Here is a 24,214-nt window from a genome sequence, read left to right as displayed (position 1 = left end):
ATAATTATAAATGAATGAGATTGTTCTTTATTTCACTGTATAGTATTATATTGGCAGCTATTAAACTTCTAACATGGTAAAACCTACACAGTGGCAAATATTAAAAATACAAAGGTCTAAAGAAAACCCAGAAGTCAGATTTATAGCAAATTGCTGAGTGACCTTCTAAACTGAGACAACAACCCAGAAATCATTTGCAAAGAGCAATCAAAGAATGCATTGATTTAATGTGCAGTCACAATGCTTTTTAAACTACACTGCAGATTTTGAGTTGAGCTTCTTGTGCTTGGAACTCCGTGAAAGTAATAAAGCCTATTTTGGAATGATGCTCCTCAAGTTACATTTAAATTTAAATCTTGTAAAATATACATCATTTCTAAAAAATACTGTATTGATTAGATGAACGGTACAATATTTTTAAGCATGTAATGCATATTGTTATATGCATTTTTTTTTACAAACCAGGTAGCACACTGTGTGCGCGCTATACAAGAATATTTTTACATGTTAAAATAATTAACACAATTTAGAGCGGGCATGGGAAAGTTGCACTGGCAATTTATAACAAGCATGGGAAAAATAAGAGTGGCAATAAAAGAGCATGCACAATTTATAGCGGGCATGGAAACAGGGTACATGCAAAATAGAAAAAAAAATCAAAATTTTGATCTTGGGAATATCTCTTTGGCTTTAGTGCCATGGTAATCTGAGAAACAGGTTATTCTGGCTAGGGCACTGCACCTTATCAACATTAATTGCCCAGACCCATCCCCTGAGGGAGGAGATTAACAAGACAAGGTTTCTTTTAAAGAAAGGCTTTTTAAATCATGACAGAATTAAATCCTTCTTAATTCTGAAGCCTGTCTCGATCTATTTGATTGATTCTTCTCCAAAGCTTGTTAATGTGTTGCAGGAGATTATAATATACATAATGGGCAGTTGGCACATCTGAGGGAAGTTTAATGGGTGTAAATCATGGAAGATTAACTGTGGCAGATAGTGGGACTATGGAATTTGTTTTGGCTCATGTCCCAAGTAAATGCAAATTGCTCTTGTGAGTCAGAATGTAGAATACTACACCTATGCGGTATATGCGTGTGCATGCTATATGAAAATATTTTTACTCCTTTTATGATTTTCTGTGCATTATATGCATGTGCACATTATCTGAGTGAAAATATTGTAATTGCAATCCAGTCTCATATTCAGATATACATATATGTTTATGTGTCAATGTTTATGTATATTTCCAACCAGCCCATGGAAAAACTTAGACACAAAACAAACACAAAACACACAAGACTCACAAAACTTCAATCTCAACAGAAGCAAAGATCATAAACAAAATTCAGTTTGTTTGGTAAACTGAAGCCAAAAGATCTTTGAGGGAGAGAGAGCACAAAATTCAATGTTGTCTTCTTGTGTTGCTTGCAGAGAGAGGAACAACTGGCTTGGTCTCGATCCATCTGGCTGCCTTTGGAATGTTCATCCCTTTTAAAATGCCCAACATTCTAAACTGTCTTTCAGACAATGACTCATGTTTTGGGTGTTCTTCCACTCCACAGCACCACCCAGTAGTGGTTTGTCTTTCAAGTCCGGAAATTTTTAGATAATTTTCTGCACATGCCCAGTCCGTCTCCCACTCTCTCAACAGTTCACCTTCACCTTGGCTCTTAAAGGCAAACTGTCAATTTTTAACATAAAAACACACAACACAGAACTCTGTAACAGTGTGATACTGTGGACTGATTAAGTACCATGCAGGTTTCTCTGGTCAGTGTATGTGGTTTTACTAAAATTAATCTGTACAGTACACTACATTTAATTTTTTGTGGCTTTGATAGCTCTTTTACTAATTGAATTAATTCAGGTGATCTCTTTCTTCAACTGTAGGCAGTATGAAAAATCAGTTTTTCATTATATAGTCATACTTGTTCCGAGAATTCTTGCAGCTATAAATTACATCTAATTTGAATGTGTTTTCAGATTTAATTCTCTTTTATAAACCGGAAAGAATTCTACAATCATCAATGTTCATGGAACCTTTGTTGCACATAGGTGCTAAATAATTTATTATTAGATCAGGGTGTAAAAATCCTGCATCAACCAATTTGAAATTTACACTGGAAAGAAAGGTTCAATGGCTCAAATTTGTTGCATGCATAGATACAAAATTATGATTGGGAAATGAAAAGAGAACTGAAAGGTAGTGGTAGAAAACATGAAAAATAAAGAACTTCATTTTAAAATCCAGATTGTTAATTGAATACTGCAGCAATAAAAGACCATACTTGAAAAATGTATTTGTTACAGCAAGCAAGAGTTTATTCAGCTCTAATTAGAACTGATGACACCATTAAACTTTTTCCACAATTGAATGCATCAGCCCTAAGATGTTCAAGATTCTGAGTTCAAAACAGCAGGATAAATTCTCCATGCTTTTTTAATGCATTTTGATGCTGAGTTTCTTGGCAAAGTTTGTCAAATGTGGCAGAGTTTGTTAAGGAGCAAAGCTAATTGTATAGCAAATTCAGGAGTAATATGGCCTTTGAGATATATTCAGTAATAACACTGGGCATGGACAATCTGCTTCCTTAACACTTTTGGGTGTATTTAAGAATTTGGGCTGTGAAAATCACCTTAAATTTCCCTAAAATGTACCTTTTTTTTAGATATAAATTATTTTTGTAATTTCCTGTCATATATTCAGTTTACTAGTAAACAAAGGAAGCTATTTTGGTCAGTCCAAGCATGCCTGGGATAAGTCAGGATAAATGCAGACAGGCTGTGAAAGCAGCTCATATATAGAGATTACATTGATATTGATTGAATGAAAATTGTTGCACGTGTTCTTTAGGCAATAGCATAGTGGGTGTACTTAATAATAGCATTTATTGTCTCCAATTTCACTTGAAATTCTTTCCTGCTGTTCTTGGTACAATCAATGAGGAAAATGGTGAAAAAGTTTCATCAGGACATTGCGACCATCGAAAAGCAGGATCAAGGTCATTGGAATCCATTAATGCTGGCCAACCATTGTTTGATACTTCTACAAGAGGCATCAGATGCCGAGTACAAATGACAATCAGCGGCAAAACATGTTCAGGTCAGTTGAACTAATGCAATGTGTCAGCATCATTAGGCGATTAAACCTGCTAAATTTAATAAAAGTTCATTTAATGTTTTTCCAACTCCCTATGGGATACAGCAAATCTGAAATTATCTTTGCATTCAGCTTGAAGTTGTCGATCATAATCCCCATTTTTTTCAGGAAGCAAGCCTTCTGAGAAAAAATTGTTGTCCAGTGTAATCATAAGTCTTTGCCACATCAATATAATTAATCTTAAAAAAAGTCAGTGATTTTTCCCCACTTGTGCACCAGGGCTGTAGTTTGAACATTCTGAGAAAACACACTGCAGACCTTACTAAATCACAATTGATACCACAAACAATATGGCCAGAAGGGGGCCAGGAAGTCTGAAGATTGGGCTTGTTTCAATAGAAAAGTGAATGCTGAGATGTGACTTGATTGAAATGGAGATAAAGAGAATGATAGGGAATACATATAAAAAAATGTAATATGGAGGGGAAATTTAACACTGAGCATCTCATAAGCATAACATAATCTGAAAAAACATGCACCGCGAATTGAGAATTTCTTTGACAACAACACTGGATAATGTTGGCACATTGGATTCGGGTAGGATACATTTCGAGAGAACCTAGATTTAATGGAGAAAGAAAAATGGAGTGGCACAGTAAGCGCAGCAGATAGCTCAAAGCTGTTACAGTGCGATCAGGACCGGGCTTTGAATCCCTAGTTGATTCCTTGTGTCTGCTTGGGTTTTCCATGGGGGCTCTGGTTTCCTCCCACTGTTCAAAATGAATTGGGTTTGAAGGTCAATTTGGTGTAATTAGGTGGCACAGGCATGTGGGCCAAAATGGCCTGTAACCATGCTGTATGTATGTATGTCTAAATTTGTCTAAACAGTTGTTTGTGCTAGTGAGTTCAAGCAGTTTGTGCAGAGCCTTAATTGCATCTTAAACCAAGTGGGTCGAATGATCTCTCTCAGTGCTGTACATTTGATTCTACTGTAGCCAAATTACAATAAATATATTTGTTATATTGTGGAAGAAATATCCCTTTCAAAATTATAATTCTCATAGCTTCATAAACAAAGTACATTTGCAGATTTTACTATCAAATTGATAGCAACATTGTTATTTTGCACTGCTGGGGGAGAATTAAATGTGATTATCCAAACATTGCCATCGAATTAGCTTCACGTGAACAAATTTATTTTTTTGTCAGCCTCACCACTGACAAGGACTGAAGGCCACAATCTTGGCTGTATTTTTTTATATAATAGATACAAATGAAATCTACCTCAGATATGGCCAGAAATTACAAGTACACAAGTAGCAACATGATAGGAATTAATAACTGCCAATCAATTTCTCTGTCTTTTACTTTAACTATTAAAAGTTTGGGTGCAAACCATTCTGTATGAAACTTTCAATTTGCTCTTTTGAAACTTGCATTATCATAGTAATTTCGATTACTGCATGTATGGGGAAAAAATATTCAAAAAACTCTATCAAAAGTTTGAAGTTTTATTCTTAGTGCTTGGAAATTAGTTTGGCAGAACTTAACATGTCACATTTGTTTCTTACATTCCCTTTCAGTGTGTTCATTCTCCATTCATTTTGTAACCATTTTCATTTCTATTCCTTTTTTTTAATGCCACATTAATTCACTTTCCACTGTTTCCTCCTTACTCTTTGAATCATTTTGGTTGTGGGAGTAAACTCTTAATTGCCCTTTTACTCAAATCCAAGATACATTCACTGCACTCTTAGCAACTCTTATTGTCTGGCACTTCTTTTTGCCAAGTTATGTCTCAGAGCAGTGTCTTATGCCCTCAATGTTTAGTGATTGGTTATTGGTCACCTTTACTTCAATAAATGATGATTGATAATGGTCAATGCTATTTGCAATACCTCTGACAAATGAACAGTCAATGAACAGCCATGCTTGCAAATGCTGATGACCAACAACAAGAAGCATTTTCCTTTGTGAATGATATTAATCCAGCCATTGGCATGCTTTCATCTTGATGCCCATTGACCAGTTTTAAATCCCTTGGTGAAATGGTGGCTTGATATCAAGGAGTGACAGGCTCTGGTCACCTCTGGAATTCAACACTTTGGACTTCAACCAGGCAAGCTTAAAGAATGTACTCCCAAACGACCACCAGAACACTTCCCGCAACTCAAAAGGAACAAACACTCTTGACCGTTGCTACATCACAATCAAGAATGCCTACCATTCCCTTCCATGTTCACAATTTGGAAAGACAAATTCCTGGCTGTTATTCTATTTCCAGCAGACAAACTGAAACTGAAGAGGATGGAACTAGTAGTGAAGACTGCACAGATATAGTCTGGGGAGTCAAAAGAACAGCCTCATAACTTCCTGGAGTTGGTGGACTGGGCTATGTTCGAGGACTTGGTAATGAATGTGAATGAATAACCCTCAGTAATTACTAGCATTATCACAAATATCCATCGCTGAGTGTGTTGCTGCTAAGACCATGCATGTGTATCCTAACCAAAAGCTATGGATGAACTAAGAGATCAATAAACTGTTGAAGAATCAATCTATGGCATTCAGATCAGGTGATTCAGGACTATGTAGAAAGACCAGGTACAACATCCAGAAGGCCTTTACCAATGCAAAGAGACAACTTAAGGCCAAACAAGTCTCAGATCGATGTTCAATAACTGAAACAGGGCCTGCATGCCATGACAATTTATAAGGGGAAACAAGGCAGTATCATTAACTGTGATACATCTCTTCTGGATGACCTCAATGTTCACTTCAGAAGGGAAAATAATGAGGAAGCCTCACAATCCCCACAGTCCCTGTCTATGTTCCCATTTACTGAGGCCAATGTGAATATAGCCTTCATGATGAATCCTTGAAAAGCGACCGATCCAGAAGCTAAATCTGGCTGAATCCTTAAAACTTATGCAGGCCAATTGGCTGGGTTTATGCAGAAATTTTTAACCTCTCACTGCTACAGTCTGAGGTCAACAGCTGCTTCAAAAGTACATCCATTTTACCAGAGCCCAAGAACAAGGTTATATGCCTCAATTGTGATGACTGCTTTGAGAGGTTGATTATATAGAGTACATCAACTCTTATCTCATCAAGATCTGGACCCACTTCAATCCACTTATTGTCACAAGTCAACAGCAAGATCATTTTGCTGGCCTCCACTCTGCATGAGATCAGCTGGACCACAAGAACACCAACATCAGATTCAAGATTCAAGATTCAGTATGTTCTACACTTTGCATCAAAAACACTTTTTGAATTTTTTTGTTTTTTTTTAAAAGGAGAATAAGGAACACCACCCAAATTTCTGTAGTTGTACCAGTGTGACCACAAACCCTACTCCAACATCAACCCCACCCAACCCAAGCCCTAATCCTAACCCCCAACTAACCCAAACCTCATCCCCCAACCAATACACACCTGAACCTCACATCCAACCCAACATCAAACTTATTGTTCATTGACTACAGCTTGAAGTTAAATACCATCATACCAGCAAAATCCATCTCAAAACAAAGGGATCTGTAACTCTCTTTTTTCCTCTGAAAGCTGCAGAAAATAAGATTTTTAGTGCATATTTGGATCAAGGCTGTGATGAGATATGGTGGAAAGTAGTTCTGGCAAAATCTGAACATGGCCTCAGTGAACAGGCAATCAGCAAATTGTTGATGAGTGCAAGTAGCCTGATGAAGAATAATTAGTCGGATTAGATTTGTCCTGTTTTTTTTCGTGATTTGGTCATATGCGCAAGCTTTTACTTTGTTGGGAAAATGCCTATGCTATAACTGTACAGAAACAGTGTGACTCGGGGGCTCAATTAGTTACAAAGTGCAAGTTTTTAGCACAATGGCCAAAATGTGGTCTCATCTCCTCGTGTCAGCTGTATCCAATGTCTCAGCTTTTTTTTACATATCGTTAGGACTGAATCTATTTGGATGAATATTGATTCTCATGATGGTAGGGAAATCAGGAAGCAACTGAGTTGGATCATCCACCTGACATTTCTCACTAAACATGTTTGATAGTTAGAACCTTAGAATCACAGTACAATTAGAGAAAAGAAACAGGCAACCTCAGTGTATCTTGATTGTGTTGAACCATACTTTTTTGTCTAGTCCCACTGACCTGCACTTGATCTATAGCCCTTCATAACTCTCCCATCCATATCTCTCTAAATTTCCCTTAAATGGGCCGAGTTAATGGTGTAGAGGGGAAGCTTCCCCTCAATTTTGAAGATGGAGGACATCCACGGAAGGCCTTGTATGGGAGTAGATGCAACAGAGATGCAGAACATTGAGAGAAAGGAATGGAATCCCTACAGGGGACAGGGTGGGAAGAGGTGTAGTCAAGGTAGCTGTGGGAGTTGGTGGGTTTGTAGAAGATGTCTGCCGAGGGTTTGTCTCCTGAGATGGAGACCGAGAGATCAAGAAAAGGGAGAGTGTTGCTGGAGATGGACCAAGTGAACTTGAGGTCAGGGTGGAGATTGGCAGCAAAGTGGATAAAGTCCACTTCCTGAAAAAAAAACTGAAGGAAAATAGACACACACAAAAAAGATTTGCCACATGGTAAAGAAATTGTACAGAAGCTAACCAGCGAATAATCGATAAATGTAGATCTGGTGGATAAACTGGTTGTCTATCTACTGGTGAGTGAACAAGCTAATGGAGGTGTTTGGAATTAGTTAATGGCAATTTTCATATTCAATCCACCATAGGCTATGATTAATGTCATAATAATCCTTCAGACACCCACTCTATACCTGTTAATGGGAATGGCCATTAGTATGGTGTGTAACCTACTCCTAAATTCAGAGAGTTCCAATTATGTATCCAGAACTCTAAAAATGTGTTAACAATTGAAAATTAATGCTACATTTCAAACTGGTACAAATCAAAGTTTGTTTTAAATTTTCCATTGATCTTTCAGTTAAAAATAAAATTAATGGGGATAAGATGTGAAATATTTAAATTGGATTTAATTCCAATGTTGGTGCAATATTTTGGATGTTTCTGACATTTAACCAAACAATTACAGTATCACCAAACAGACCTGTCCTTTAACAATATTGTGCATTTCACAGTTTCTTGGGTGGAACATCCACTATCAATGGGACAAGATTTTGTTCAATTATGACATCCTGTAACTTTCAACACTGATGACTGAAATTTTGCAAGAATTTAGATTCTGATCAAACTGAAACAATAATTTACAACTTGCCAGCATGAGCAGTAGGATTGTCCCAAATAACTTTACCCTGTGATGCCATGTTATCCCATGACCATGATTTCAATGACCAACTCATGCTTAAAGTAATGCTTTTCCCTTCATATCACCAGACAACTTGTATTCCCTGTGTCTTCTTTCTTTGGCTTGGCTTTGCGGACGAAGATTTATGGAGGGGTAATGTCCACATCAGCTGCAGGCTCGTTTGTGGCTGACAAGTCCGATGCAGGACAGGCAGACACAGTTGCAGCGGTTGCAGGGGAAAATTGGTTGGTTGGGGTTGGGTGTTGGGTTTTTCCTCCTTTGTCTTTTGTCAGTGAGGTGGGCTCAGTGAGGTGGGCTCCATTCCTTTCAAAGGAGATTGCTGCCCGCCGAACTGTGAGGCACCAAGATGCACGATTTGAGGCGATATCAGCCCACTGGCGGTGGTCAATGTGGCAGGCACCAAGAGATTTCTTTAGGCAGTCCTTGTACCTCTTCTTTGCTGCACCTCTGTCACGGTGGCCAGTGGAGAGCTCGCCATATAAAACGATCTTGGGAAGGCGATGGTCCTCCATTCTGGAGACGTGACCCACCCAGCGCAGCTGGATCTTCAGCAGCGTGGATTCGATGCTGTCGGCCTCTGCCATCTCGAGTACTTCGATGTTAGGAATGAAGTCGCTCCAATGAATGTTGAAGATGGAGCGGAGACAACGCTGGTGGAAGCGTTCTAGGAGCCGTAGGTGATGCCGGTAGAGGACCCATGATTCGGAGCTGAACATGAGCGTGGGTATGACAACGGCTCTGTATACGCTAATCTTTGTGAGGTTTTTCAGTTGGTTGTTTTTCCAGACTCTTTTGTGTAGTCTTCCAAAGGTGCTATTTGCCTTGGCGAGTCTGTTGTCTATCTCATTGTCGATCCTTGCATCCGATGAAATGGTGCAGCTGAGATAGGTAAACTGGTTGACCGTTTTGAGTTTTGTGTGCCCGATAGAGATGTGGGGGGGGCTGGCAGTCATGGTGGGGAGCTGGTGACCATTTCCTGTGTAAAAACACACCAAAATGGTGCATCTTTCATGTTTCACTCATTTTCCTTGGGTTGCTTGCTAATACTAAAAGCAGCGTGTACACATTTAGAGCAAACTCCAGTTATGAGATGCAGTTTTTAAAAAATTAATTTTAAGTAAATTGGTGTAAGTTTACCAAAAACAGGTTGTTTGTATCCTCTTGACTGAAAGGATGTATTTATTTGTTATATTCAAAAATTTATGGTCAACATTTTCATTCAATTTCAAAATCGAACACTGCAGTTGCTGGTTATCTGAAATCCATGTGTTTCAGGCAATTTTTGCTTTAATTTAATCAAAATTCAACATTTTTATCAGTTGAATTTCAAAGTACAACATTCTCTTGCACGTCTGCAATCCATTAAATTAATAATCAATAACTGTACTACTCTTAAATTGTTAGCAGTTTTTATACATCAATGTTTGAAAAGAAAGAGGGAAAATAATGAAAGTGTTGAAGATAAAAAGGGACAAAGCATCTTAAACTAATTTAAATTATTTTTAAATTGCAGTTTTTTTTTTAACTACTTGAACTGCAAGTTGTTCTGAGTTTTGCTCTTTTCAGCATTTTGGATTCCTGGAAGTGCTGGCATAAAGAGGTTATTTACAGTCATGACTTGATGGGATAGACAAGGTGTAACATTTACAATCATTTTTAAAGTTGAAATATGGTACCATCAGGTTAATTACTCTGGGCCTGTAAAGGCATAGGTGAACTCTAAGATAAAACAGCAAGCATTGGTGTGAGGTTTTCAAATACATTCATGATCTTTCACCAATTGGGTGAAAACGTGCTAACTGTACAGCCATATAAAAGCAATGTGATCAAAATTTTATTGGAAAGCATGTCTCAAATAAATGTTCATGGAATTTTTTCCACGAAATGGTTCTGGCATTTATTCTTTGTATCGGCAATTTATTTACTGCGTATGCCAATGTTATTTCCTGGCTGGAATACAGAGAGAAAATCATGAAACATTAGGGATCTTTTTTTCATTTGTATTCTCTGTATTCTCGTATTTGAGGATTTGAATAGTTTGCTTTTGTACAGTTTAAATTATTAATTGCAAGTCAACTTGCTGTTGAAAACAATTTGCTAAAATTTGATTTTGTGAGGAGTGTTTGAAGACGGTGTCCAACAGATAAAGTAGGCAAGTCACAGAGCCAATTAACAAGTAGTTGCAACCCTTCATTGAGTATGGTGCAGACATAGATGTTCATCTGAGCAATGTGTTACTACATATATATAGTACCAAAGTCTAGTCTAGAAAGGTCGTACTACCTAATGCAGATATAAAAAGATTAATATCAGTACGGTTGGCATAGCGGTTAGCATAACACTGTTAAAGCGCCAGTAATCGGGACCAGGGTTTGAACCTGCACTGATTGTAAGAAGTTTATACATCCTTCCCATGTCCGTGTGGGATTTCCGTGGGGGGGGGAGTTCCAGTTTCCTTCCACCATTAAAATGTACCGGGGGTGTAGGCTAATTGGGTGGCTATGGTGATATGTTTCCTTCATTGTATATAGCTATGATTGACTACTGTATAGCTGGCCTACCCACTGATGACTCATACCCTATGACTCCTCCCCCATGGTCATGGGTCATAAATGTTGAGCCACCTCTCCCTTGCCTCCATTCCTATACCTGGATCCGGGCCAGCAAGGTTCTTCTGTACATTAAGGCCTATCGTTCCCTCTGTCTAGTCTTTGTGGTGACTGGTAGTGCACTACAACAGCACAGACTCATGGGCCAAAATGGCCTGTTACTGTGCTGCCTGTCGAAATTTAAACATTTTAATTTAATATGTAAAAAAAATTGAGAATGACATTAATAAAAATTAAGAGAAGAGAACAAAGTATTTTGCACTTCACCTTACTATGGTTTTCCCTTGATAACTAATCAAGGGTATTGTTTTATAACAATACCCACTGGTTACTATGCAAATTTATATAACAGTGTAAAAGTAATAAATTCAGCAGCCTAAATATAACATATATAATTAAGGTCTAAGTTATATTTCCAACCAGCCCACAGAAAAACTTAGACACAAAACAAACACAAAACTCACAAAACTTCAATCTCAACAGAAGCAAAGATCATAAACAAAATTCAGTTTGTTTGGTAAACTGAACCCAAAAGATCTTTGAGAGCGAGAGAGAGAGCACAAAATTCAAAGTTGTCTTGTGTTGCTTGCAGAGAGAGGAACAATTGCTTGATCTGGATCCTTCTGACTACCTTCAGAATGTTCATTCCTTTTAAAATGCCCAACATTCTAAACTGCCTCCCAGACAATGACTCCTTCCACTTCACAGTCACACCCAGTGGTGGTTTGTCTTCCAAGTCCAGAAATTTCTATATCATCTTCTGCACATGCCCAGTCCATCTTCCACCTTCACCTTGGCTCTCTAAGGCAAAATGTCACTTTCCAACACAAAACCACACAACACATAGACTAATACATAACACAGAACTCTGTAACATTAGCAGTACAGTAGGTACAAAACCAACATGCAAGAGGCATTTAAACAGACATATGAACAGGCAGGAAATAGAGGATATAGTTCATGTGCAGACAAATGGGATTAATATGAACTGACATCATGGTTGGCACAGACATCGAGGGCCGAAGGGCCTTTTCATGATCTGTATGTTCCATCTAACTTCAGTTTAAAATGTTCTCTTTGTGTTCAAATACCTCTTAGCTTTTCTATATCCTATCTATTTAGTGTCAATGAAATAATTATAAATGAATGAGATTGTTCTTTATTTCACTGTATTGGCAGTGAATTTTGACAGATCTAAATGATTTTTCCACCATTCCTTGCTTTAGAATACATATTATCCAGGTGCAATACACAGATAAACATTGGATAAGGAGGATCATGTGTATAATTGAGGCTTTGATTATCCAAGTATTGTAATTAACAGAATTAAAACTATTTGGGCTCTATTATACCTATATGGTTATACCTATATGGTTATTTCACTTATATTGGCAGCTATTAAACTTCTAACATGGTAAAACCTACACAGTGGCAAATATTAAAAATATTAAGGTCTAAAGAAAACCCAGAAGTCAGATTTATAGCAAATTGCTGAGTGACCTTCTAAACTGAGACAACAACCCAGAAATCATTTGCAAAGAGCAATCAAAGAATGCATTGATTTAATGTGCAGTCACAATGCTTTTTAAACTACACTGCAGATTTTGAGTTGAGCTTCTTGTGCTTGGAACTCCGTGAAAGTAATAAAGCCTATTTTGGAATGATGCTCCTCAAGTTACATTTAAATTTAAATCTTGTAAAATATACATCATCTCTAAAAAATACTGTATTGATTAGATGAACGGTACAATATTTTAAGTATATAATGCACATGTTATATGCATTTTTTTTTACAAACCAGGTAGAACACTGTGTGCGCGCTATACGAGAATATTTTTACATGTTAAAACAATGGACACAATTTAGAGCGGGCGTAGGAAAGTTGCATCGGCAATTTATAGCAACCATGGGAAAAATAAGAGTGGCAATAAAAGAGCATGCACAATTTATAGCGGGCATGGAAACAGGGTACATACAAAATAGAAAAAAAAATCAAAATTTTGATCTTGGGAATAGCTCTTTGGCCTTAGTGCCATGGTAATCTGAGAAACAGGTTATTCTGGCTAGGGCACTGCACCTTATCAACATTAATTGCCCGACCCATCCCCTGAGGGAGGAGATTAACAAGATAAGGTTTCTTTTAAAGAAAGGCTTTTTAAATCATGACAGAATTAAATCCTTCTTAACTCTGAAGCCTGTCTTCGATCTATTTAATTGATTCCTCTCCAAAGCTTGTTAATGTGTTGCAGGAGGTTATCTTCTATATAATGGGGAGTTGGCACATCTGGGGGACGTTTAATGGGTGTAAATCATGGAAGATTAACTGTGGCAGATAGTGGGTCTATGGAATGTGTTTTGGCTCACGTCCCAAGTAAATGCAATACTACACCCATGCGGTATATCGTGTGCATGCTATATGAAAATATTTTTACTCCATTTATGATTTTCTGTGCATTATATGCATGTGCACATTATCTGAGTGAAAATATTGTAATTGCAATCCAGTCTCATATTCAGATATACATATATGTTTATGTGTCAATAGTTCCATTGGTGATGTAATTGCGCAGGGTGAAGCTGCTCCATGCAAGCCAAGATGATTCTGCAACATACTGAAGCAACATTAGGGAGGTTATAATTAGCTTTAATGCCACCACTTGACGCAGAGCAGCTTGAGTTCTTCTGTAGAATTTAATGGCTATTTGGTCAAATTGTGATGTCAAGTGAGGGAAAAATCTTGTTGAAAAACCTAGCTCATTCTTATTGACCATATTTGAAAATGTAGCATTTGGAAGACAGAGGACAGTTGTGCAACCATTTATGAACATTATTTTTGAGGGATATACAATTACAGTTAAATTTTGACAGATCTAAATGATTTTTCCACCATTCCTTGCTTTAGAATACATATTATCCAGGTGCAATACGCAGATAAACATTGGTTAAGGAGGATCATGTGTATAATTGAGGCTTTGATTATCCAAGTATTGTAATTAACAGAATTAAAAGTATTTGGGCTCTATACCTATATATATGTATATATATATATATATATATATATATACACCTATATGGTTATTCCATCAATCCAGTTGCATTGTACCAAGATTGAGCAAAAGTATAATTTGCCTCAGCATATACTTCTTCAATAGATACAGTCTCTATAGTATAGACTCAGAGGCTCCTATATCATAGCCGCTGTAACACAAAGTAGCCTTTGTCTATTTACAAGAAATAAAGACCTCAATAAATGAACCACAGTGGAGGGGGGGGGGGGTGGCAAGATGGCGTAAAAGAAAGACGTGTAATTCCACCTTTCCCCAGCTAGATTCTTAAGTAACCGATTTAAAAAATTACAAAAGTGGTTAAAAATAGTATTTACAGCCTTCTGAATAAGAATGATTTAATATGGCTACTAATGTGAAGAAATCTAAAACTCAACTTCAGAAAAAACTACCTTATAAAAGTGTAGAAGAATTTATGCCAATCTGCACAGTTGAATCCACGGAGTCGTCGTTTGGAGCCTCCAAACCTCAGAGAGCTCCTGCCCGTTTCAGTTTGATGCCGGCGTCGACCCTGTAGTCGCAAGATGGCGCCGGCGCATTGGTAAGTTCAGCTGTTGCCGACCCGCATTCACGTGATGCCAGGCGCATGGGCAGCCTGACTGACAGAGGATCCTGTGAGCTCACAACACTGCCTGGTGGCCCGGGGACATGCAGTGTAGCGTCAGAAGACACACCTGCGCATTCAGCGGTTCTGCCAGGCATGCGCATTGCCTCCCGGGTGCGTGAACTCTTGGAAAAGGTGTGGGCTGTGGGGGAGCCCGAGCAGCGGCGGCCCGATGAGGTCGGTGTGCTGCTGTCAGGTATCCAAACCCGCAGCTGCACAGGTAAAGGACCTATTGTGCCTGAGGAGGAAGAGGAACATCCCTTGCTGGAATCTACTCAGGAGGAGGAGGAGTCTGAAGTTAGAGAAGGTAGGCCTCAAAAGATGGTTATGGATCCTGGACTGGACTCAGTGTTCACTGTTTTGGAAGGGATTGCTTGTCAAATGGAGAATATGTCAAAACAAATGTCAACTCTAATGACCCAAGGATTTATGGAGGTGAAAACAAAAATGAATACTTTGTGTGATGAAATGACAACTATGAAACAAAAAGTGATATTAACAGATGTATAAAATCTGTTGATACTGTACAAGATAATTTTTTAAAAATTGAAACAGCTTTCTCTGAATGTCAAAATCAGGTGGAGCGTAATAGGGAGAAAAATGCAAAAAGTAGACTGGGGGATTCAAAAAAGGGATTTATTGAAGAAGATTGATTTGTTGGAAAATCAAAGCCAGAGGAATAATGTGAAAATAGTTGGTCTTCCACAGGATATTGAAGGTTCTGATCCAATAAAAAATTTTAAGTACTGGATTCCTGAAGTATTGGGCAAGGTTTGGAATTGGATTGAGCTCATAGAGGTTTGAGGAAGAAACCGCTTCCAGTACAAACACCGAGAACGATGCTGATTCGTTGTTTGAAATATCAAGATAGAGAGATGATCTTACAAATGGCGGTACAGAAAGCACGGCAAAGTCATTCTCTGTTGATGGTTCAAAATAACAGTTTTTCTATGTCGATTTGAGTCAGGAGGTTATTAGAAGATGTCAGGAATTTAATTTGGCTAAAGATGTACTTTGGTGAAAGGGTTTGCCTTTCATTATCCTGCAATTTTGAAAGTTTTCTATGGAAATTTTCAATCCCAATTTTTTGAGAATGATCATGATGCTTTGGTTTTTGATAATTCATTGCCAGAATTGGGAAGGAATGGTCAGTTTTCACCATCGTCTCCTAAGAGGAGGGTAAACAGAATTGGGAATGGGAATGGGAATGGGAATGGGAATGGGAATGGGTATGGGAAGAATGGGAAGAATGAAAAGAATGGAAAGAAAGAAGAGCTGACACAAAGTCTTCTTGACATTGAGGACCCGGAATAATCACTGGGTTTGGAATCATTGTGCTGAATGTATCTATTATATTTGATTGTGCTTACTTTAATAATGAGTATGCGTCTGGCTGGGGTGAGGGGTGGTGGATGACAACGAAAGCTTTGATCACACCCAGACTTTTAGGGTGTTACTACCTTTGGATGTTTTTTTATTTATTTTTGGGTTACTTTTACTTTTTGAGGGGGAGAAAGGGAGAAAAATTTTTTTTTTCCTTTCTCTCTATTAAGGGTTATTTTTATTTTCAAGATTTATAAGGGGAAGCGTTACTTTATAGTCTGTAAATATATTAGTAGTTAGTAAAAATGTCTACTTTGAATTTTTCAACTTTTAATGTTCAGGTATTAAATAATCCAATTAAGCAAAAGCGGGTATTTGCTTATATTTAAAAAATGAAAATTGATACTACCTTTTTACAAGAGACACATTTGACTGAAAAAGAACATTTGAAATTGAAAAGAGATTGGGTTGGACGTGTATTTTCTGCTTCTTTTAATTCTAAGGCAAGAGGGGTAGCAACTTTGATTCATAAAAATTTACCACTTGAACTGGAATTGCCAGAGGGAAATGCTGGGAGAGTTTTACGAGTGAATTGTAAATTTTTTGCTGAATCTTGGACTTTGTTTAATCTTTATGCACCTAATATAGATGATGAGCAGTTTATTTCAGAAGCTTTTTTTATTGTTAACTCGAGCTAATGAAAATATTTTAGTTGGGGGAGATTTTAATTGTGTTTTGGACCCTTTATTGGATAGAAATCTGAAAAGTATAAGGGAATCAAAGATGGCAACACAAATTGGTGCATTGATGAAAGATTTAAATCTGGTAGATATTTGGAGAAAGATTAATCCTACAGAGAAAGATTTTTCTTTTTATTCTTTGCGACTGATTCATTTTCTAGAATAGATTTGTTTTGGTATCACCACACCTACAGGGTAGAGTATTGCAAGCTGAATATAAAAGTAGAGTTATATCAGACCATTCGTTATTATTCTTTTCTTGTGAACATTCAGAAGTAGTACATTCGTCGTACAGATGGAGGTTTAATGCAATGTTACTGAAAACAACAAAGTTTGTTACTTTTATTAAAGAACATATGTCTTTATTTCTGACTGAGAATGTTAATTCTGTGGATAGTCATTTTGTATTATGGGATGCTTTGAAAGCTTATTTGAGAGGGCAGATAAATAGTTATTCTACAAAAGTTAAGAAACAATATATAGCAGAAAGTTTAAGGTTAGAAAATCAGATTGCTGATTTAGAGAAAGATTTTCAGAAGGCTGTGACAGAAGACAAAAAAGCTGCCTTAGCAAAGTTGAAATTATATTATAATGCATTACAAATTTATCAGTTTGAGTGCTTAATTAATCGATCTAAACAACATTATTATGAGTTGGGAGAGAGAGCTCATAAGGTATTTGCTTGGCAACTGAAAACTGAATAGACATCTCAGACTATTAATGCTGTTAAACAGAATTCAACAATTACCTATAAGCCTCAGGAAATTCATTTTCTGAGTTTCATTCATTTTATCAGAATTTATATACTTCTGAGGGGAAGCAGGACAATGGTTCTATTGAATCTTATTTATCTAAATTAACATTACCGGTATTAGAAGAGAAAGATGTTCAAGAATTGGAATATCTCAATTTACAGATTTTGAAATTAAGGAAATGCCAAATGGAAAGTCCCCAGGAAATGATGGATTTTCTGTGGAATTTTATAATTTTTTTAATGATGATTTATCTAATGTATTTGGAGATGTGTTGAAACAAGTTATTGAGAATCAGACATTACCGGAATCTTATTCAAATGCTTTAATAACTGTTATTCCAAAAAAAGACAGAGATCCATTATAAGTGTCTTCATATAGGCCTATTTCCCTATTAAATGTAGATTATAAAATTATAGTGTAAGTATTAGCTAACAGACTTGCTAAGTATTTACCTAAGTTGATACAAACTGATCAAACAGGTTTTATTAAAAATAGAAATGCATCAGATAATATTCTTCAATTAATTACTTTGGTCAATGCATACTGAAATCAGCCTAACCATTCTATGGTGGTGGCACTAGATGCAGAAAAGGCTTTTGATAGGGTTGAATGGGATTTTTTTTATTTAAGGTGTTAGAAAAGTTTAAATTTGGCCCTTTTTTATTGGTTGGGTTAAAGCTTTATATGCAAACCCGATTGCCAGGGTGTGACAAATGGTCAGGTTTCTTTACCATTTATGTTGACTCATTCAACTTGGCAGGGCTGCCCATTATCACCAGCCTTATTTGCATTGGCCATTGAACCATTGGCTCAGACTATTAGGCAGAACGATGAAGTTAGATGGATGAAGGTTATGAATGAAGAATATAAGATCAATTTATTTGCAGATGATGTTTTGATATATTTGATGGAACCATAACAGTCGTTGAAGCAATTACAAGAGTGTTTGTCAAAATTTGGAGAATTATCTGGATATAAAGTTAATTGGGATAAGAGTGAAATTTTACCAGTCGGAATAGGAGATTATTCTGAATTTAAAATTATTACAAAATTAAAGTGGACAAATAAAATGAAATATTTGGGTATGTTTATAGATCCTAACTATCAGTCATTGTATCAGTTAAATGATGTGCCTATACTAAAACGGATTAAAGCGGATTTGATTAAATGGAAAGATCTTCCATTAACTTTGATTGGCTGGGTCAATTGTATTAAAATGAATATTCTTCCCCAAATTCAATATTTATTTCAATCAATACCTTGTTTACTTTCAAAGGGCTTTATTCAGGATCTGAATAAGGCAGTGCAGTAGTTTTTATGGAAGGGTAAATTAGCTCGAGTGGCATTGCATAAACTTACATGGAAATACGCGTTGGGTGGACTTCAATTACCACATTTTCAAAATTATTATGAAGCGGCCCAGTTGAAATTTATTAGTAGATTGATGGATTTAGATCAACCCTCTAGCTGGGATAGGGTGGAAATGACATGTATTTCTGAGGCTGAGGTACATCAATTTATATTTCATTGGAATTCAAATTTGTTACAGGAACATAATATGCCAGTATTGAAACATTTGTTAAAGATTTGGATTAAAAGAAATATGGTTTTGGGATCAAAAGGTAAATTATCAATTTTAACTCCATTATTCCTTTTTCAATGTTTAATAATTATTTAAAGAATTGGAATTCTAAGGGTATAAAGACAATACAGGATTGTTTTGAAGAGGGACAATTTCATTTTTTTAATCAATTTTTCAATTTTTAAAATTTAACAAAAAATTTTTCACACTATGAACCATACTGACCAAAATATACACAAACATTTCCCTCTTGAATATACACAGTGTCATTTTCTCCCCTTTCCCCCCCTCCCTTCCCTCCCTCCTTCACCCACCTCCCCACCCACTCAGCATTCAACACATATGATACATTAAACCTATTAAACAATGTCATCACACAATGAAAATAAACAAGAAATTTGTGTCTTCTACTTTTGCAAACTGGGTCAGTTCATTTCGTCTTCTTCTCCTTCTGTCATTTTAGATGGTGGAGGTCCACGGTAGGACTTCTCTGTTGTGCTCCATGTACGGTTCCCAAATTTGTTCGAATACTGTGATGTTATTTCTTAAATTATATGTTATTTTTTCCAATGGAATACATTTATTCATTTCTATGTACCATTGCTGTATTCTTAGGGTATCTTCTAATTTCCAGGTTGACAATACATTTTTTTGCTACATCTAAGGCTATCATAATAAAAAAAATTTGTGCTCCATCCAAGTCGAGTCCAAGTTCTTTACTTCTTATATTACTTAGAAGAAAGATCTCTGGATTTTTTGGAATGTTGCTTTTTGTGATTTTATTTAATACCTGATTTAGATCTTCCCAAAACTTTTCCACTTTCTCACATGCCCAAATTGCATGTACTATTGTTCCCGTTTCCTTCTTACAGCGAAAACATCTGTCTGATACTGTTGGGTCCCATTTATTTAACTTTTGGGGTGTGTTGAATAGCCTGTGTAACCAATTATATTATATCATTCGTAACCTCGTGTTTATTGTATTTCTCATAGTTCCGGAGCATAGCTTAAAGATTTGGTATATCTGTAAATTCTCTGTTTGTGTATTATCAACTCAGAGCCTTAGTAAAAGATAATTATGGTAGAGAGATGAATTTACCTACTTTGATGAGATTTGAATCTTTGATTTCCTCTGCACTGAAGAAGGGTTATATTTCGGTTATGTACCATTTATTACAGGATAATATGGATAAACTGGATTGGGAAAAATCTAAACTTAAATGGGAAAGTGACTTAGCGTTTATTTTCCTTGAAGATGATTGGGCAGATATGTGTCAGGATAATGTAATTAAAGTAACTAATGTAAGATATGGAATGGTTAATTATAATTTTCTACATCAATTATATTTGACCCTGGAGAAATTGAAAAAATATGGGTTTTGTAATTTAGATTCTTGTTTTAGATATGGTTTATGTACTGGAACTTTTTTACATGCTGTTTGTTCTTGTGTTAAAGTTCAACCATTTTGGCAAGGAATTAAGATACTTTTGGAAAAATTATATAACTTTAAATTACCATTAGATCCAATGATGTTTTTGTTGGGTGATATGGTTTCTCTGAGAGGAATGGGGCTGGATAAAATTCAAATTGCTTTTGTACATTTAGTGCTATCAGTAGCACGTTAATGTGTAGCTAGTACCTGGAAAGATAGTACAGAAATTAATATTGCATGCTGGCATAATGAATTGAAAGTGTATTGTTATGGAAAAAATTACTTATAATTTACATGATAACCATTCTTTCTTTGTTGATAAATGGTTTTCATATTTGGAAACATTTAGATATACTTTGAATTGCTGTTAATACTTATAATATTTTTTTATAATTCACATTTTTGGCTCCCCTTAAAGGAGCTGGCTGATGGGGTGGGTGGGTTTGATGTATTTGTTTGTTGGGTTGTTGTTTTTTTAATATATATTTCTGTAAAATTAATTTTTGATTGTTATTAGACTGTATGTTATGCTTTTATTATATTTTAAATAAAGTTGGAAAGAAATGAACCACCGTAATCAGCATATGCTGACTGAGTAAACCAATGATGTGCAGCCAGGCATACAAATTCCAATTAATATCATCTTGTCTGAAGCTGTACATTGCAGCATCATACTGGGATGACCATTTACCTCATAAATGAGATGAGAACTGTCCAATAATTTGGTAGAACGTTTTTAGCTGAGATGATGTCTTATGATATGAGATCATACATTATTTGCCATGTGATGAATATACATCATGCATTTTGTTTAAGGTTTTATCATGCATCAGCTACAAACAAAATATTTTAGGAGTGACTGAATTTTTCGTGCATTCACATGCAATTATTTCTTATTTTCAGAGAGCAGAGCTGGAACAAGGTAGAAAGACTTAATATATAGTGGGTAAATGAAAAGGAATAATCCTGAGACTGTATGCCCTTCAACACTACCTGAAGAAAAGTAAGGGCATCTCATGACATTCTGAACATAGTTAATTCCTCAATAAAGCACCCCAAAACTAAATGCCCGTTCATGGCTCTACAAAAAATGCTGTGATTGCACTGTGAATCAGTCAGATGAGGGTGTGATAATCTTTTATGAAGATTATTGGTACAAGCGTGTGTATGTTTATTTGCTCGGTTATATAAAGAATATATCCTCAATTCCTACAAATATCAGCAATCTTGAATTGATTCACATGCCCAAACCAAGGAACAATTGGCTATAAATTTCTTTACAACATCCAAGTGCAAATGAGACTCTTTTCTTCATCAAGAAACACACAGCATCCAAAGTCAGTGCAAACTAGGATATTGGATTCAGAATTCAATGGGTTTATCAAAGTCTAGTACCACATGAAATCATTTGACAGAACTGACAGGAATTTAATAACAGGAAAATGCAAAAGAAACTGCAGTCCAGTCAATATATTTTCTGTTGAGAACTTGGTCTGGCTAGGAGTTTGTTTTGCTCTTTTGACCTTGTGACATCTTACCCAACCCTCTTTCTCCATGGATTAATGATCAATGTAGCTGTTTTTCTTTATGCCTAGAATTGGTCGCATAAGAACAGGTTCTGTTAAATCACATTTTTATCCAACCTCTGTAGTACATGCTTTCTGAGTACTCCCAACAGTTAAGCTCCTGGTTATATTTGTGGTCCAGACACAGGCTTGTTTTACAATGAAATTGACAGAGCAGAAAGTGACACAATGGAATCATGCCATACATAGATAAATATAATTCATGAGCTGGTATTCCCAGTCTATTGTTGTAATCCCTGTAAAAAAAATACAGACACTAAATCATCGTTGGAAACGTACTAGGGTTGTAGGTCAATTGCGTGTATTTGAGTGGGCTGAAATTGCCTATTACTGTGTTGTATGTTAAATTATTTTAAAAAATTTAAATTTAAGTTTAAATTTAAAACATTGAATAACACATTTCAAGTCAAATTCTAGATTTGGCCTGTAAAGTAGAGAAGTAAAAGATTATACTTTTGACAGTGTATTGCACTTAAGTGTCTGTCAAATTTTATACTCAAAACTCTGGAATAAGAATTAAACCTACAAATTCCAACTCAATTAGGCGTGTAAGATCTTGAGCCAGAGCTGATGTAACATCATGAAAGTGCATATTATTTTAAATATTTACATTCATAGACAGTGAGAATGGCAGTGGGACATGCTCCTCTTGCAGAATGTGGATAGGCAGGGAAGCCAACATCATCCCTGGCAATTTCATCTGTGAGAAGTGCATTCAGCTGCAGCTTCTTACAAACCGAGTTAGGGAATCGGAGCTGGATTTTGATGAACTCTGAATCATTCGGGAGGCTGAGGGTGTGATAGACGGGGAGATATAGGGACGAGTTCACAACTATGAAGCAGGAAGAAGGTAGTTAGGTGACAGAAGAGGGAAAGGGAACAGACAGGCAGAGAAGGATACCCCAATGGTCATTCCCCTCTAAAACAAATATACCATTTTGCATGCAATTGAGAGGGATGGACTACCAGGGTCAAAAAGGAGTGTGGCCCTTGTGGCTAAGATAAGAAAGGATGAGCTGTAATAGGGGATTCATTAGTGAGGGGAACTGATAAGAAGTTCTGTGGCAGAGATCAAGAATTCTGGATGGCTTGTTGTCTCCTAGGTGCCAGGGTCCAGGATATCTCAGATCAAGTTCACAGCATTCTCAAAAAGGAGGATGAGCAGCCAGATGTCGTGGTCCATGTAGAGACCAATGATGTGGGTAGGAAAGGTGACAAAGTCCTACAAAGAGAATTCAGGGAGTGAGCAGCTAAATTGAAGGACAGGACCTCTAGGGTTGTGATCACAAGGTTGCTACCCATGTCATGTATTAGTGAGGTTAGAAATAGGAAGATAATGAAACATAACACATGGCAAAAGAGATGTTGCAGGAGTGCTGACTTCAGATTTCTGGATTATTGGGCTTTCTACCAGAGAAGGTGGGACATGTATTGGCAGGACAACTTGCATCAAAATTGGAGGGTGACTAATATCCTTGCTGGAGGGTGACTAATATTCTTGCAGGAAGGTTTGTTAGTGCTTATCGCATGAAAGCATGGTCGGCGCCAAGGGGGGGCATTTGTGGGCATGCCCCTCACTTGCGAGGTGCTGTGCCTCCATGCACTCGTGAACATCGCTCGCCATCAGACCTCCCTCCACTCTCATCACTAGCATGCATCAAATATCACTAGAGTCCATCTTGGCATATGCTAGTGACTCTCCACACAATAAAAGCAGTGCTTTCAGCTGCTACATCAGAGGGACGGAGGACATTTACGTCTGCTCGGAAGATAGGCCACCATCAACACCCCCCACCCCAGCCCCCACAGTACGACTTTACAGCTGTTTGACTGTGCCCCACACAGGCAGGTAGGCTGTTGCCTGCACCCTCCCCACACCCAGCCAAGCGAGTTTACGATTGTCTGACTGAGCCCCACTCGGTTACCCTATTGCCCTCCTCTAAACACCCGTTCTGTTGCCAACGCTGAGTGTGGGTGGGGAGGGTGGTTTAAACCAGTCTGGCGGGGGACGGGAACCAGAAAAAGGCAGAGAAAAGAGCAGATGATGGAAAGTGTAGTGAATTTATGAGAATGGACAGAGTGTGGAGGAAGCATTAATGTCAGTTGAAGGGTTTGTAATGTGTTTATT

General features: G+C 37.0%; 1 protein-coding gene and 1 long non-coding RNA gene across 3 annotated transcripts in view; one reads left to right on the top strand and one right to left on the bottom strand.

Moving 5' to 3' along the window:
• The window catches only part of LOC138759855 (uncharacterized), a 35,980-nt gene extending 34,595 nt beyond the window's left edge, over positions 1–1,385 (bottom strand). The window contains exon 1 of the long non-coding RNA XR_011355155.1: positions 1,308–1,385. This is a non-coding gene — a long non-coding RNA (uncharacterized lncRNA). The remainder of the gene's footprint in view (positions 1–1,307) is intronic.
• Positions 1–24,214, top strand: part of LOC138760610 (follicle-stimulating hormone receptor-like) — a 186,712-nt gene that overhangs the window by 50,866 nt on the left and 111,632 nt on the right. The window lies entirely within an intron of this gene.

This window comes from Narcine bancroftii, chromosome 4 (genome assembly GCF_036971445.1).
Source record: "Narcine bancroftii isolate sNarBan1 chromosome 4, sNarBan1.hap1, whole genome shotgun sequence".
Classification (NCBI taxonomy): Eukaryota; Metazoa; Chordata; class Chondrichthyes; order Torpediniformes; family Narcinidae; genus Narcine; species Narcine bancroftii.
The sequence above is the reverse complement of the archived record's forward strand: the minus strand, read 5'-3'. Positions and strand labels throughout refer to the sequence as shown.